This window comes from Macaca nemestrina, chromosome 5 (assembly GCF_043159975.1).
Source record: "Macaca nemestrina isolate mMacNem1 chromosome 5, mMacNem.hap1, whole genome shotgun sequence".
Classification (NCBI taxonomy): domain Eukaryota; kingdom Metazoa; phylum Chordata; class Mammalia; order Primates; family Cercopithecidae; genus Macaca; species Macaca nemestrina.
In genome coordinates this window covers 163755245-163770985 of record NC_092129.1, presented here as the reverse complement: position 1 = coordinate 163770985, position 15741 = coordinate 163755245, and the positions used below count along the sequence as shown (strand labels likewise).

At 41.4% G+C, this 15741-nt stretch overlaps 1 long non-coding RNA gene across 1 annotated transcript in view; it reads left to right on the top strand.

The window, feature by feature from the left end:
* Nucleotides 1-15741, top strand: part of LOC139363206 (uncharacterized) — an 80240-nt gene that overhangs the window by 49727 nt on the left and 14772 nt on the right. Inside the window, exon 2 of the long non-coding RNA XR_011623155.1 lies at nucleotides 8768-8962. This is a non-coding gene — a long non-coding RNA (uncharacterized lncRNA). The remainder of the gene's footprint in view (nucleotides 1-8767; nucleotides 8963-15741) is intronic.

Below are 15741 nucleotides of genomic sequence, written 5' to 3'. Positions count from 1 at the left end.
ATTACATAATCACAAAAGGTATAATAAACAAGGGCCTGAGAATACCATAACATCATAAAAGGAAAAAATAGGCAGAAACAGAATGATCATTTGAAATGTCAGTGTTTCATATAACAAATCAGGAGTATTCAGATTTGATGAAGAAAGTGCAGAGTTGATTAGTGTAATAAATTAGACAGAATTAACAGTCATGCATTTGATAGAATACATGATAGAATCATATCAGAAGCTAATATACTTTTTCCCATGAACGTGTCATCAAAAATATCAAATAAAGCAGAAAATTTTCTTCCTATAAAGAAAAGGACAGATTCTGTATACTACCTTCCCAAAGAGGCATACAATTTGAGATTTAAAAAAATCAAAATTCCTTAAAATGTTTAACTAATCTCCTAAATAATAACCCACATTAGAGAATAAATCTACGACATAACCCTAATATATGCTAAAAAATATGTAGTCATATTATATAATGCATACACACTGATCAATAATATATAAAGTTGTGTATATGGCTAATGCATAATTGTGTAAGCAATATACAAGGAAATGCATCAAAATAATCATGGTGTCTTTGGGTTGTGGAAGTGAGCCATAATTTTTCTTACTGGATGAATTTTCTAAACTATCTCCTTTTTGGTTTTTTGGTTTTTTTTTTTTAGACAGAGTCTTGCTCTGTCGCCCAGGCTGGAGTGCAGTGGCGTGATCTCAGCTCACTGCAACCTCTGCCTCCCGGGTTCAAGTAATTCTCCTGCCTCAGCCTCCCAAGTAGCTGGGATTACAGGCATGTGCCACCAAGCCTGGCTAATTTTTTATATTTTTGTAGAGATGGAGTTCTGCCATGTTGGCCAGGCTGGTCTCAAATTCCTGACCTCAGGTGATCTGCCCACCTGGGCTTCCGAAAGTGCTAGGATTACAGGCGTGAACCACTGTGCCAGCCTACCTCCTTTTTAAAAAAGAAGAAAGGCATCAAAAGAGTAGGAAAAGGAGAATTAATAAAGCAAGCATAAATAACGTAGGAAAAAACTGTAGAATCAGTAACAGAAGGTTCTTTGACAATTTTTTGAAGTGTTAATCTTTGAAATAAAAGGAAAACCCAAATTATTAATATTCAGTGTAAGAAAAAGCTATAATTTAAACCAAATTTTTTATTTCACTTAAATGGAGAGATTCTTTTTCAATTATTATGTTACAACCCTTTACAACTGGCTGGGTGCAGTGGCTCACACCTGTAATCCCAACACTTTGGGAGGTTGAGGAGGGTGGATCACTTGAGGTCAGGAGTTCGAGACCAGCCTGGCCAACATATAGCAAAACCCTGTCTCTACTAAAAATACAAAAATTAGCTGTATATGGTGGTGCATGCCTGTAGTCCTAACTACTTGGGAAGCTGAGGTAGGAGAATCGTTTGAACCCAGGAGGCAGAGGTTGTAATGTGCTGAGATCATGCCACTGCACTCCAGCCTGGGTGACAGAGCAAGACTCCAACTCTGAAAAAAAAAAAAAAAAAAAAAAAAACCCTTTACAACTAACATGAAATGAGTGAGTTTTTAAAAATATAAAACATAAAAGCTAATAGAGCTTCACAAATACAGTCTTTATTCCCACTGATAAAGACTGTATTCCCACTGATAAAGCCTCCTGCATCAGCTCGTGAGATTTCCTAAGAACTTCATTAAAAAGTGGTCTATCAGCATCAATCCACCCTTGAGTGAAAAACTAACAGGAGATGATTTATTATAATAGACTCTTTATAGTAGGGAAAAAAAACTAACATAAATAAATAGAAAAAAAAATAAAGAAAAGGAGGAGGAGAAAGGCATTTGGTCCTGCTGAATTTGTGGATCTTTCAATAACAAAGATTTGTGTCACATGTTAATTATTGCAAAAAATTGAAAAAGGCAATATGTTTCTGAACTGATCTTATAAATTAAACATGGATTTATTTCCCAATCCTAAGACCAATATCAAAAAGAGAAAATTTTAATTTTCAGCATATATGCAAAGGAAGAAAAGGAGTTAGGAGGGCTGAAGAAAGAAGGAGAGAAGAAGGAAGTGAGAAAGTTAAGGAAAGAAGCAAGGAAGAAAAATTGAAATCATTCCAAATACTTAAAAATAAATTATCACTGATGACGAAGGAAAGTTTATTCCAAGAATGCAAGGTTGATATAACACATAAAACATTATCAAGATAATTCATCATATTAACAAGGCAGAGTAAAAATCATATAACTATACATAGGCAGGTACAAAAAAAAGTATTTGATTAAATACAAAATATTATCTTGATTAAAACCCTAGGAATTCTTCTTTCTTATTATGATAAAGAATATATATTTAAAACTGATAGTAACTATTACACTTAGCATAGAACATTAGAAATGTTCAGGCTGGGTGCAGGGGCTCACACCTGTAATCTCAACACTTTGGGAAGCCAAGGCAGGAGGATCAACTGAGGCCAGTTGTTCAAGACCAGCCTGGACAACAGTGAGGCCCCTGTTTCGACAAAAAATAAAAAGTATATCAGCCGGGCATGGTGGTGTGCCTGTAGTCCCAGCTACTCAGGAGGCTGAGGTGGGAGGACTGCTTGAGCCCAGGAGTTTGAGACCAGCTAGGTAATATAGGAAGACCCTGTCTCTACAAATTTTTTTTTTAAATTAGCCAGGTGTGGTGGTAGGTACCTGTGGTTCCAGATACTCAAGAAGCTGAAGTGGGAGGATTGCTTTAGCCCAGGAAGTCAAGGCTGCAGTGAGCCATGATCACACCACTGCACTCTAGCCTGGTGACAGAACAAAACACTGTTTATAAATAAATAAACAAACAAACAAATAAATACCCTTAGGATCCATCTTTTAAATTAGGTTGTTGCAGTAAATTAAAATGGAGACCAGACTTGAAGAATCCCTGAGCAGACAAAGCCAGTTAGGCCCCACGAGTGACTTTAACCTTGCTTGATTTGTTAACATAAGCCAAACTTAGCTGGAGCAATGTCTTGCAAATACTTATGTCAAAGAAAAGCAGAACTTAAGCTCAACCAATTGGAAGCAGCCAGCAAAATTAAATTATGTAACTAGGGACTTTCCAGAGGGATAGATCAAGTAAGGCAACTTTATAACTACAACCAACCAAATATTTTCTTTGTATTACTTCCAAATTCACTCTATAAAAGTCTGTTCTTGACACTTCTTCAACAGAGCCCTAAAACCTCTTTCAGTTTGGCGCTTCCCAATTCATGAATTACTATTTGCTCAATTAAACTCTTTTAAATGTTATAGTGTTTCAATTGATTCATATTATAAAAATCTGGTATTTTTGTACTGTTATACAAAATCTGTATATATTTTATACAGTTATTTTAAAATACTGTATATTTTTATACAATTGGGACTGTATATAGACAAGTATACTAACAATAGTTGGTACGCTGTAAAGTGGTATGCCTTTCCAGAAAGCAATCAGGCAATATTTGAAAGCATTATAAGGTGAGGCATGATGGCTCACACCTATAATTCCAACACTTTGGGAATCTGAGGTGGGAGAATCGCTTAAGCCCAGGAGTTTGAGACCAGCCTGGGCAACACAGGGAGATCTGTCTCTACAAAAGATAAAAAAATTAACAGGCCGGGCGTGTTGGCTCAAGCCTGTAATCCCAGCACTTTGGGAGGTCGAGACGGGCGGATCCTGAGGTCAGGAGATCAAGACTATCCTGGCTAACCTGGTGAAACCCTGTCGCTACTAAAAAATACAAAAAACTAGCCAAGGCGAGGTGGCAGGCACCTGTAGTCCCAGCTACTCAGGAGGCTGAGGCAGGAGAATGGTGTAAACCTGGGAGGCAGGGCTTGCAGTGAGCTGAGATCCGGCCACTGCACTCCAGCCTGGGAGACAGAACGAGACTCTGTCTCAAAAAAAAAAAAAAAATAACTGAGCGTGGTGGTGCATGCCTGTAGTCCCAGCCACTCGGGAGGATGAGATGGGAGAATCACTTGGACCCAGGAGGTCAAGGCTGCACTGAGCCAAGATCACACCGCTGCACTCCAGCCTGGGTGACAGGGTGAGACCCTGTCTGAAAAAAATAAAAAGCAGTACAAGATGATTTTGCAAGTTGACAAAATAAAAATAATTTAGATATATAATCCCATTTCCCCCAAAATTCCAAATTTTAAAAATAATTCATACGAGAATGTTTATGGTGACATTTTAATAGCAACATGTTAGAAACAGCAGCCACACATACCCAAATGCTCAACAGTGAGCGATGCCTACACCAGATGACTGTAAATGTCACGCCAAGTCTCTCTTGTCCCTTACATGCCCTGACTCAGCAAATAACAGCACCACCCAAACAGTAACCCAACAGAGAAACCCAAGAATTCTTCCTTTACCTTATTCCAACCCTCTCCCATGTATTAGCTTCCTAACTGGTCTCTGCCTCCAATGTCACCCTCCTCCAACTCATCTTCCACAGTGGTGCCACAGTGCTAATTCTGAAATTCAAGCCTCCTGGTGCCTCTCCCCACAATTGCCTATAAGTTAAAATCCAAACAGCATGGCGTCCAAAGTCCTCCAAGACCTGACCCTACCTACCGGTTTGTTTCCTCACCCTCACACACCTTATTCACTAACTATCTGGACTGTTTACAGTTCAACGAGTCTGTGCTCTTTACAACCCCGTGCTTTGCCTAGATTGCCTTCCCTGGCCTTCTCACCCTCCTGACAAAGTCTCCTCATCTTTTAACCTTAACTCAACTTTCAAGTCCTCATATACCCCTCTTAATGTAGCCAGGTTGAAAGACATGCACTTCCACTAAGGTATGCAAAAATGTGTGATTTTATTTATTTTCTTTCTATTATATTATTCCTGCTAATAATAGGGGTAGTGGAGTGGGAGAAACCCAACTCGTCCATTAAAAGTAATTCTGTTTCTTTAGCTTTAAAACTGCTACTTTAAGGAAGACAGAGAACCTCCTCCTGAGACCAGAAGATCCAGCATTTCATGAAACAATTCATGAAACAATATTTTATTAAACAATTTCTTTCCTTTCTTTCTTTCTTTTTTTTTTTTTTTCCGAGACGGAGTCTCACTCTGTTGCCCAGACTGGAGTGTAGTGGCACGATCTCGGCTCACTGCAACCTCTGCCTCCTGGGTTCAAGCAATTCTCTGCCTCAGCTTCTCAAGTAGCTGGGATTACAGGCACCCACCACCATGCCCGGCTAATTTTTGTATTTTTAGTAGAGATGGGGTTTCACTATGTTGGCCAGGCTGGTTTCAAACTCCTGATCTCAAGTGGTCCACCCACCTCGGCCTCCCAAAGTGCTGGGATTACAGGCATGAGCCACGGCGCCCAGCCAATTTCTTTCCTTTCAAAGGAACTCATGCACTTCCAGCGCTTCCCAAGATGGCCTCTGGATGCAGAAAAATACATCATTTCATTCCAGTGAGGTGACATGCTTCAGATTCCTCCCTGGCTGTGTCGACATGTCATTTGCCTTAGCAGGTTTCTGAATATCCTGAAGTGGTAGCTGCTGAGATGTGGCTTGTCCAGCTTGGTTTGTTTTAACTATTGTGATGACATCAGCTGGAGAAATCCAAGACCTCTGGCATCCCTGGTTGAGAAGACCCATATTCTGAAACCTCCTCATTTCTGAGCCCAGGAGGCTTTTCTGGCCCCCATCCTTTGACTCTTTAGAGCCCTGCACTGAGGCTGCTGGAGCTTCTGGGTGTCTTCAGTGCTGTGTGCAGGCTGTAGACACCTGATGCACTGTCTCACACCCCTATATTTAGATTTGTCCTCTGCCAATGCTATTCTGCTGTTCCTGTGTCATATTGGACGTGGTGATATGATGAATTACCCCCAAATAATGTCCAAAGAAGCAGGAATCTACCCCAATATTCTAAATTGCCACAAAACTACCTGGGTGTTCCTACACCCTCCTCAACTCTGAACGGGGAGTCCAACATTCATCCCTAAACTCTTGCCCTTTTTCTGTTCTCTCCTGGGTGCCTTCTGTTAGTGCTGGAATGGGTTTCTAATCTCCCTTCCTGATTTACAAGAGCCCTCTACATCAGCGAATATAAATCGCCTGAGGATCCCATTAAAATGCAGACTCCAATTCAATCATTCTGGAATGTGGCCTGAGAGTCTGCATTTCTAACAAGCTCCCCGGTGATGCCAACCAGGCTGGTCAATGACCACCTTTTGAGAAGCAAGCCTGATCAATCCTTCTCTTTCACCAGATTGTATTTACTTCCCCCGACTCCACGTCTGCAGGACAGTGACAGCAGGCAAGGTGCAGGGAAAGAAAATAGGTGAGCAACGGGAAAATACATCAGCAGGTGCTTCAGGAATGTCATCTCAGTTACTCAGACACCACCACCTTTTCCTCTCCCACTGGCACCACTGCTCCTTCCTGCAGACTCCTCACAGGCTATAGAAGTTTCAGTCATTGCCTGTGTATTTGATGATATGTGCTTCTCCCTAACTATACTATCATTTTCCTGAAAGCATAGAGCAGAATTCACAAACTGGTGGCGACAGGCTGCATATGGCCCCACAGATGTTTTATTTTACCATCACAGTGTTTTTAAAATATATAAGTTAGTTGCCAAATGTAAAGCACTAATCCTCAACCCCAACTGCACACCATAACCACCTGGAACACTTTCCGAAACATGTCAGTGTTTGAATCCCACCCCCTTAACGATTGAGCCTCAATTTGCCTGGGAAGGGTCCTAGATGTCAGTATCTGTTTTTAATAAGCTTTTTACTTTAGAACAGTTTTAGATTTACACAATTATTGCAAAGACAATACAGAGTGTTTCCATATATCCCACATTCAGTTTCCTCTCTTATTAACATCTTACATCAGTATACTACCTTTGTCACAATTAATACATTCATATTTATATATTGTTATTAATCAATATCATACTTTATTCAGATTTCCTCAGTTCTTCCCTGATGATCTTTTCTGTTCCAGGGTCCCATCTGGGACACCACATTCTATTTAGTTAGTGTGTCTCCTTAGGCTCTTCTTGGTCATCACAGTTTCTCAGACTTACCTTGGATTTGATGATCAAGACAGTCTTGGGGAGCGCTGGTCAGGTGTTTGTAGGAGGCCTCTCATATGGGATTTGTTTGATGTTTTTTTCATGATTAGGCTGGGGTAGGCATCAGTACTTTTTAAAAGATACTCTGGTTATCCTAACGTCCAGCTAGTGTTAAGAACCATTGATTTTAAGGATGTGAAGAATTCATGTAATTCTAGCACTTTGGGAGGCTAAGGTGGGAGGATCACTTAAGGTCAGAAGTTTGAAAGTAGCCTGGGAGACATAGCAAGACCCTGTCTCTACAAATAAATAAAATCTGTGTTATAAGGAAAAAAAAAAAGCATTTGCATGAAAATTTAGACTTTGGCTTCGCTTGACTGTGGGGGAATCTGACCACATGGAGACTGCAATCTTCCATGGAAATAACAGATTGGCCATGAGAAGTGGCTGTCAGCACCCTCCAGTACTCCACAATTGGCTTTGCTGTTGGCCCTCATCTTCTGAAATTCCACCACCCACGCAGACCTTAACTTCATCATCTTTTATGCAGAGCACCTAGCACGCTGCCTGACACTTGATAAATGACTGACTGAATAAATGAATGAGTGAATGAATGAATTAATTTATAAAGAATAAATCTGTGCTTACTGAAAATGGCAAATGTGTAGATTACATGATCAGAATAAAATACTGTGCAATGGGCCAGGCATAGTAGCTCATGCCTGTAATCCCAGCACTTTGGTAGGCAGAGGTAGATGGATTGCTTGAGCCCAGGAGTTTGAGACCAGCCAGGGCAACATGGGAAAACCCCGTATTTACTATATATATACGTGTGTGTGTGTAAAATATTTAGTTTTACTATATATTTATATTTACTATTTTTATATATATATATATAATTAACCAAATGTGGTAGCATGCAGCTGTAGTCCTGGCTACTCAGGAGACTGAGATAGGAGGATCACCTGAGCCTGGGGAGTCAAGGCTGCAGTGAGCTGTGATTGCACCACTGCCCTTTAGCCTGGGTGATGGGAATAAGACCCTGTCTCAGAAAAATAAAATAAAATACAATAAAATACTGGGCTAAATATTGCAGATTGGTTTACTCAACATTCATTCTAACCTACTTCCTATGTAATAGAATCTTGAAAGCTAAAAACTGCATTTCCCAGTAAAAACTGCATTTCCCAGACTCCCATGCAGCTAGGTTCCCTCTTGGGAAGGTAGTAGGTTGGTGCAAAAGTAATTGCGGTTTTTGCCATTACTTTTAATGGCAAAAAATAATGACAGACTCCTCACAAAACATGGAAGGAAAAATGAAGCCTCATGAGGAGGAAACCATGCGTAGGGAGATGGTTTTACTGGCAAACACAAGGGTGAAGACATTTGGTTATTCTAAAACCAGCAGCTTCCTGATTGGTGCAGAGGCATCATGACTGTGGGCCCCAGAAGCAGCCAGTCCTGTGGCGTGGCTCTGGAAAGTTGCTCTTGAAGCATAGCCTCCTCGTGTCTGCTCTATCAATCTTCCCAACAATTTCTCTGTAAAATTACAAAATGATTTCTGTCATCGTCGTTACTCATCTTGAAGGATACAATAATTGTGCAGAAGCTGCTAATTGCCTGCCTGATATCCATTCTCCTCTTCACTAACTTCTATATTTGGGAGGCATAAACATGTCCTGCCTTCACAACATGCTCTATTTCCATATTCCCTTGCAGAATGGAAGGCCAAGGAGATGAAATGGAAGACTTTGGACAGAACTTCTGGGAAAGCTCTTTAAAGGAGTCTACTCGGCTGGCAGGCACTCATTCATTCTCCTCTTCTGACTTAGACGTGGTATTTTTAGCTCCAGCAGCCGTCCTGTGAAGATGGGAGCACATGTTAAGGGCAGCAGAAAAGAAAGTCAGAAGGAGGTTGGATATTGATACCACTGTGGCGCCATCTTATCCGCCCTGGGCCACCTACCCCAGACTTCTGGTTATGAGAAAGAAAAACAAAATTAGCTTAAGCTACTATTATGCAGAGGTCTCAATTCCTAAGAGTTTAATGCATTCCCTTATATACATATGCATGTTGCAGAATACCCAGCTGGAAATTAAACTTTCTTAAAATTTATTTATTTATTTGGAGAAGGGGAATCTCACTATGTTGCCCAGGGTAGCCTGGAACTCCTGGGCTCAAGTGAACCTCCTGCCTCAGCCTTCTAAGTAACTGGGACTACAGGCGTGCACCACCATGCCTGGCTGAAATTAAACTTTGTGGGTATTTTTCAGGTCTGGAAAAGGGGCACCAGAAAGTCAACTTGGCCTTTTCACCTGCCCAATCCAATCTCTTTTGAGCCATCAAAAATATCTCTCTCCATCTTCAGCACTGCTTAAGGTTTCTGGATACTTACCTGAGTAGCCAAGGCTGGGAGAATGAGGAATAGCCTGTTATCTGGCAAGGAGATTTGTAATCAGCCCCTTCATGTTTTCAGAAATCCAGACAGAGCCCTAGAGAGAGACTGGGGAAGGGAATGCAGTTGGGGCTCTAGATTCAGGTGTTTGTAGGGAGATTTCTAAATATTGTATGTCTACTGTATGCCAGTCACTGTCTAGGCACTGGGGTGCAGCAATGAATGACAGATAAGATCCCTGCCCTCATGGAGCTTGCACTCTACTGCGGCCTCTGCAAGGAAACTGAGCGGTGTTACAGAATCACTCCAGTTCAGGTGACTGTGCAGGTGAATATGGAGACAAAATCCACCCTCTGATCTCAGCCAGTGAGGGCGCTACAGCCTGCCATAGAGCCCTGCACTCTTTCAGAGAGGGTTTCTCTCCCAAGCCAGCTGTCACTTTAATCTGCCCTCCCCACTGCGATCCCAGCTGGACACATGGCTCACTGGTTTTTCTGTTACTTTGTAAGTGCAGATAAGAACTCTATCCCTCACACTTTGGGGACAGAACAGAGTAAGCTGGGGTACACTGAGCTTGGAGAAGGGGAAGTAGAGGTCTGGCTAAATATTTATAAAATCTTGATTTTTTTTTCCTAAGGACAGAAGTCAAATAGAATGTATACACTGATTACGACCACTTATTCGTTCATTCATTTCATAATGAATATAGAATATGACCAGCAATGTGCTGGGCACTTGATCTTACTCATTTCCACAGAAACCCTGGGAACAAAGTACTGTTATCTTCATTTTACAAACAAGGAGATCAATGCTTAGAGAAGTGAATTATCTTGATGGAGTGCTGTAAGAAAGCAAAATAGATCCATCTGACTCTAAGGCTGAATTCTTTCCACTTCATTATTCTGCCTCCCCCATGCCAGTCTGCAACTAAAGACACCGTGTCCTACAGAATATTGCCAGTCTTTTTTTTTTTTTTTTTTTTTTTTGAGACAGAGTCTCTCTCTGCCACCCAGGCTGGAGTACAGTGGCATGATCTCAGCTCACTACAACCTCCGCCTCCCGGTTCAAGCGATTCTCCTGCCTCGGCCTCCCAAGTAGCTAGGATTACCGGTGCCCACCACCACGCCTGTGCCAGTCTTTATCAAGCAAACCTTGCAAATCCAAAGCATAGCCACAGCAGTCACTCAGCGGTTGCTGAAAGCTGAAGTAGCCTGTACAGCTTGGAGGAAGGCACAGGAGCCATTATGAATCTAGGAATTTAGTACTTTTCAGTAGATCCTTTTGGAGAGTATATCCAGCCATGAGAAATACGTGACAGTGCAATAAGAATATTTGCCTTTGTTATTTTCGTCATTTACATGACCTATTCTTGCAGCGGAGAGGGCTTAATGCCAATTACTGCTTCTCTAAAGAGAGAAAAACATTTTCTCTTGCCATTTTCACCTGCTCGGTCTTTGACTAAGACTGTGCAGTCTTCAGCAATATCTGCCAGTTAATGGAAATGCACAGTCTAGGGGAAATTGGAGAAGAAAGGGAGTTGCCAGAAATTTTTTCCAGACCACTGGATCTTCCTAGAACTAATTAGCTTGAGGCATGTGAGGAACAGAGATTGTGTATGTCTTATGGTCAGCAGGGGTATAGGCTAGCCACCAACTGCTGCCCTTCCCAGGATGAAGGCACTTCCTCCCCCAGACAGAATCAGCCCCTCCCTCTCCTCTGCCCGCACCACACTGGGGACATATCTCCACATTCACACTTACCACACTCGAGTTTACATGTCTGCCGCCTCAGGATCAGGGATGCTGTCTTTTCATCTGTCTCTATATCAAAACTCTTTCAGTGTTGGTGGCAAAAGACAAAAACTAATTCAAACTGGCTTCAGCCAAGAAGATGGGGTGGGAGGAGCAAATCTACTGGCCCGTGTAATTGAGAAGTTCAGGGCTAGGGCCAGATTGATCTAGCCTGGTTCTAGTGGCTCTAATAATATCTTCAGAATTCCATTTTTCTCTGTCTTTGCTTTGCCTCCCGCAGTGGGGGTTTATTTTAGGTACTATGTGGTGGCTCCTGACTATTCCAGGCTCACGTCACCATTTCGGTAAGTAACCTCAGGAGGAAAATATCTCCCTGGTACATCTCACTTAGGCCCTTGGTTCATTGCTATTGGAGGAACCTGAGTGACTCAGTCACTACAGGAATCACTAGCAAAGGGAATTCAGTGCCGTGAGTGGCCAGACCTCAGTCACATGCTCCAGCCTGGAACTGGGGGTGGAGCCTATCTAAGCCAAGCCGACTAAGCAAGGGTAGGTGGGAGTGGCTCCCTAAAAGAAATTCAAGGGCTGCTACCAGAAGAAAAGGTGGAGTGGATGGTAAGCGACCAAGATGACACATGTTTCCGCAGCGGCCCCACTGCCAAACATAGGGCATGGCACACAACAGGAACCCAGAAGTCTTTATTCAGTTTATTTTGAAGAAGGAAGTGCTGCCAGGTGCGGACTTGGGCTTAAAGCGTGCTCTGATTCAGGCATTGCTGTATAGATGGTGTTGGTAAGAGATGCCCATCGCGGCTTTCTCTGCTCTCTTACTACTCTTCTCTGTGATTCTCACTCAGCCTGGTGAGCTGCACTTGATCCTGGGTACCTTCCTCTGTTTCACAGCATGCCATGTATTTTCCAATCATGACTAGTCTATCCTCTGTCAACTGAGAAAGAGCTCTCTAAAGGCAGGGCCCAAGTTTCCTCCCTCCTTGGTCTACACAGCTCAACTGGAACTGAGCTGCCTTGAGGAAACATGAGTTGGGCCAGATGCATTGTTACACCAGGATGAAGGACGGGAAGCAAAGGAATGCCAGAACTGAAATTCTATCCTACAGAGCTCCCATTCCAAGCAGCCCATGACCTCTTTTCCACAATTTATCTGGATGATATCCTGAGAATGAATCCAGTGACCTTTCAAGATGGCAGCAGTGTCTAAATAGTTATAGTGTTGCTGGTAAATTTCCATTCACAGTATTTTGCCAATCCACTTAGGGAATATTGTGCCTTGAGACAGTTAAGTCCATAGCTAAACTCTGTATAGCATCTATGAGAACATACACCCATTTCCAGGCCGCTGTGATTTTGGAGGCAGTCTTTGACAACTCCCAAAAGAACCTGGGGTTGATGGAATCTTCCTATACTATTAAACTCCTATGCTAAATTAGCATGACAAGATATTAGCAATCCTCTTTGTTTTCCTACACTAACGAATTAATTTTTCCTATCCTTTAAAAAACAATGCCCTCATTTAAAAATTTACATTGTATATAACAATGACTGGCTTTATCATAAAATGTGTGTTCCACAGGATAAAACAGCCAATTTCCTATTTTCACAATCCATATGCTTTTAAATAAACCTGAAATTGAGGACTCAATTTAGATACATAACCCTGTTCAGGCTTCATATATAAACCTTGGAGTAACTAATAAAGTTTCTATTTCTTACGCATTCCAAATAAGAACTTTAAAAAGAAAACAGGGAAGTAATTCATCCAGGACAAGAAACTTTGATGAGTACCTGAGGATTTGCCTTAGAATATTGCTTTAGTATACTTTAGTTACAGGAAACTGAAAGTAAAACATAGTGCTGCTTACAATAAGTGGTGTATCCCATATGCGTGCAGTACATTTTGTAATCTTTATCTTGGTGATCTTTATACCGACAAGGAGAGTTGAGTAGGTGGTTCAATGAGTCCATTTTACAGATAAAGAAATTGAGACACAGAATAATTGTGTTTCTCAAAATCACATACGTCAAAGATAAAGCTGGGAGTCAACTCCAATCCCTTAATTATCAGTCAGTCCAGAACTTTACCAACTCATATTTTTAGAAGCTAAGACCCGTCTAGCTTACTTATTAACCTTTATTCTACATGCTGTTATTCTTTTCTGTCTTCCTTGAAATCCTGTTCTTGTTTGCTTCCCGCATGTCAATTCTCTTCCTGACACCCAATTTTTTTTTTCTAATCCTTAGTTGCCGCTCAGTATAAATTGATTTCCTGTTTGTGTTCCTGAAGCTCATGAATGCATTCATTTTACCACCTAAAAGACATGAGTCCAAATCCTTGTAACACACACTGTAATGCAGTCAGGTTGTTAAATGGAGCCGAAAATGTTGCAAAAATCAAAATGCAAAGGTGTACCAGTACCCAGTATACAGGTTTTATGCTACCCACTGCTGATTTCCAGAAGGCATGTGTCTGCCTTTCCCCGATGTATGTCTAAATTTGATAAATTTACCTTGTTTCAGCCAGTGTTAAATAACTATTAATTTCCCAAGAGAATAACTTCCCTTAGGTGTTACAGGAAAATGTCTTTGCCATGCCTCATCATGGCTAGGTGACAAAAGGGTTGAATCTTTGGTTTTTAAATATGCTTTTGACAAGCACAGTGCTTCATATGGCTTGCACGCAATACCAAGCTCTTTTCTTGATCATTTCATTTGTTCTTTAACCTAGTGCATCTTCCGGAAAGAAAAGCATTCATTTAGAATTGACTGCCTTCTAGGACTCTGTTCTAGGTGCTTTCTCCCTGATCAAAAATGTATTGTTGAAAATTAAATACAGAGAAATCAATAATCAATATTTGATTAGGTCTTTGATAAGAGGGTACAGCATGGTGATTGACAGCATGAGCTTCCAAGAGATGTGGATTCCAAGCTCAGCTCTGCAGCCTTGGGAAAGTCAATCAATTTCCTGTGCCTATCACCTCTTCTATAAAACCGTGCTAATGATACCTACTTTCTAGTGTCCTGATGAAGCTAAAATGAGATGATATATGTAAAATTCTTATGATACTCAAGGAATAGCAATCGTTAGAGGGTATGTTTGAAACTAAATAAGGCTATTAATTGCCCTTGTGTGTAAGAGTATTCAAGGCATTTTCTTCCTGAGAATCAGTGAAAACTTGAGCTCTGAATCATGTTCTGTTCATTTTACATACAGAGTATATATCAAGCATAAGATAGCAATGCACTAGGTTGTTTGTTTATCATTTGAATGAGTATAAACAGTCTAGTTCTCTGTCTTGTGTGTGGTAGAGATTTATGGTTCCATAAGAAATTAGAAAATTGATTTTCCATCTTGCAGAGAGGGGCAGAGAGGGTTCCCTCCACTTCCTCTAGGGTCACAGAAAGGTACTGATGCATCCTTGAAGAGTAGAAAGCTAGGCTGGTTACTTTTTGAAAATCTCTTTGTAGATGTGATGGAAATGAATTTAGCTATTTTTGAAAACAGTCTAATCGGAAACTCTGGGCAAATTAAGGCCAAAAAAAATCCTCACTAAACACTGAACTAGAACTGTAGCTTATTGCACATCCTTTGACACCGCCATAGCCATAAAATGGCTGAGCCCAAAGGCTTAGATGTAACGTAAAGTCAGTTTCTCTTCCATTGCCTTTTCTGTTTGGTGTATTCTGTAAGTGTGCAGGAAACTCTGTGCTCCATCCGTATGAATTTACAACCAACGAGGCTGCTGGACGAACCAGCAGGGCTTTATTTGTGAGCCTCTGAATTGCTCCTTCAGGCTCACTCTGTTGCAGGTGTCGAGAGCTCTGTGGGTCACTGCAGGTCAGAGAGCTGTGCTCCCAGCACCAATGGAACTCATGAGCACTTCCGTTTCCTGTGTGAATGGGGCAAAGGTCATTCACAATGTCCTACCAGGTGGGATTCAGTCAGTTGCCATTAGACCAATAACTACCCATAAGCCACTGGCCCCTACCAGCTGTCCGACCTGTGGACAGGCAGCACTATTGCAGCGCCACTGTCATTGCTAGGTATCAGGTCAACAGTATTCCTTAATGCTGGGGGACGTGGGTGGTCCTGTCCACCTTCATACTTTCATTACTGGGAAATTCAGTGCTAAGGGTGTATTAGGAATAAGGTAGGAAGAGTGAGAACATGTAATGAATCAGGAAGCAGGAATCAGAGAAATAAACATGAGGTCATGCTGGTTAGCTATTATTACAGCACTTTTTTAAACCACAAAATGTACTCGTGTGTACATGAGGGCCAAGAAAGTCAACTAGCATCTATCAAGCAACAACTTGGATCATGATATTGAGTTGGATGTGGTTGGAAGTACATTAGAAGTGTCTCAATTCTGCCCATCTTTTAAGACCCAACATATGTACCCTAGCTTCCGAAAGCCACCAACACAAAGAGAACCCTCCCTTACCTGACCCTTCATTCTATTTATTCTCTACCACAAAAGTTGCACACTTTTTAAAGCCATAGGACTCTTTATTAAGAACAAAAATCTGC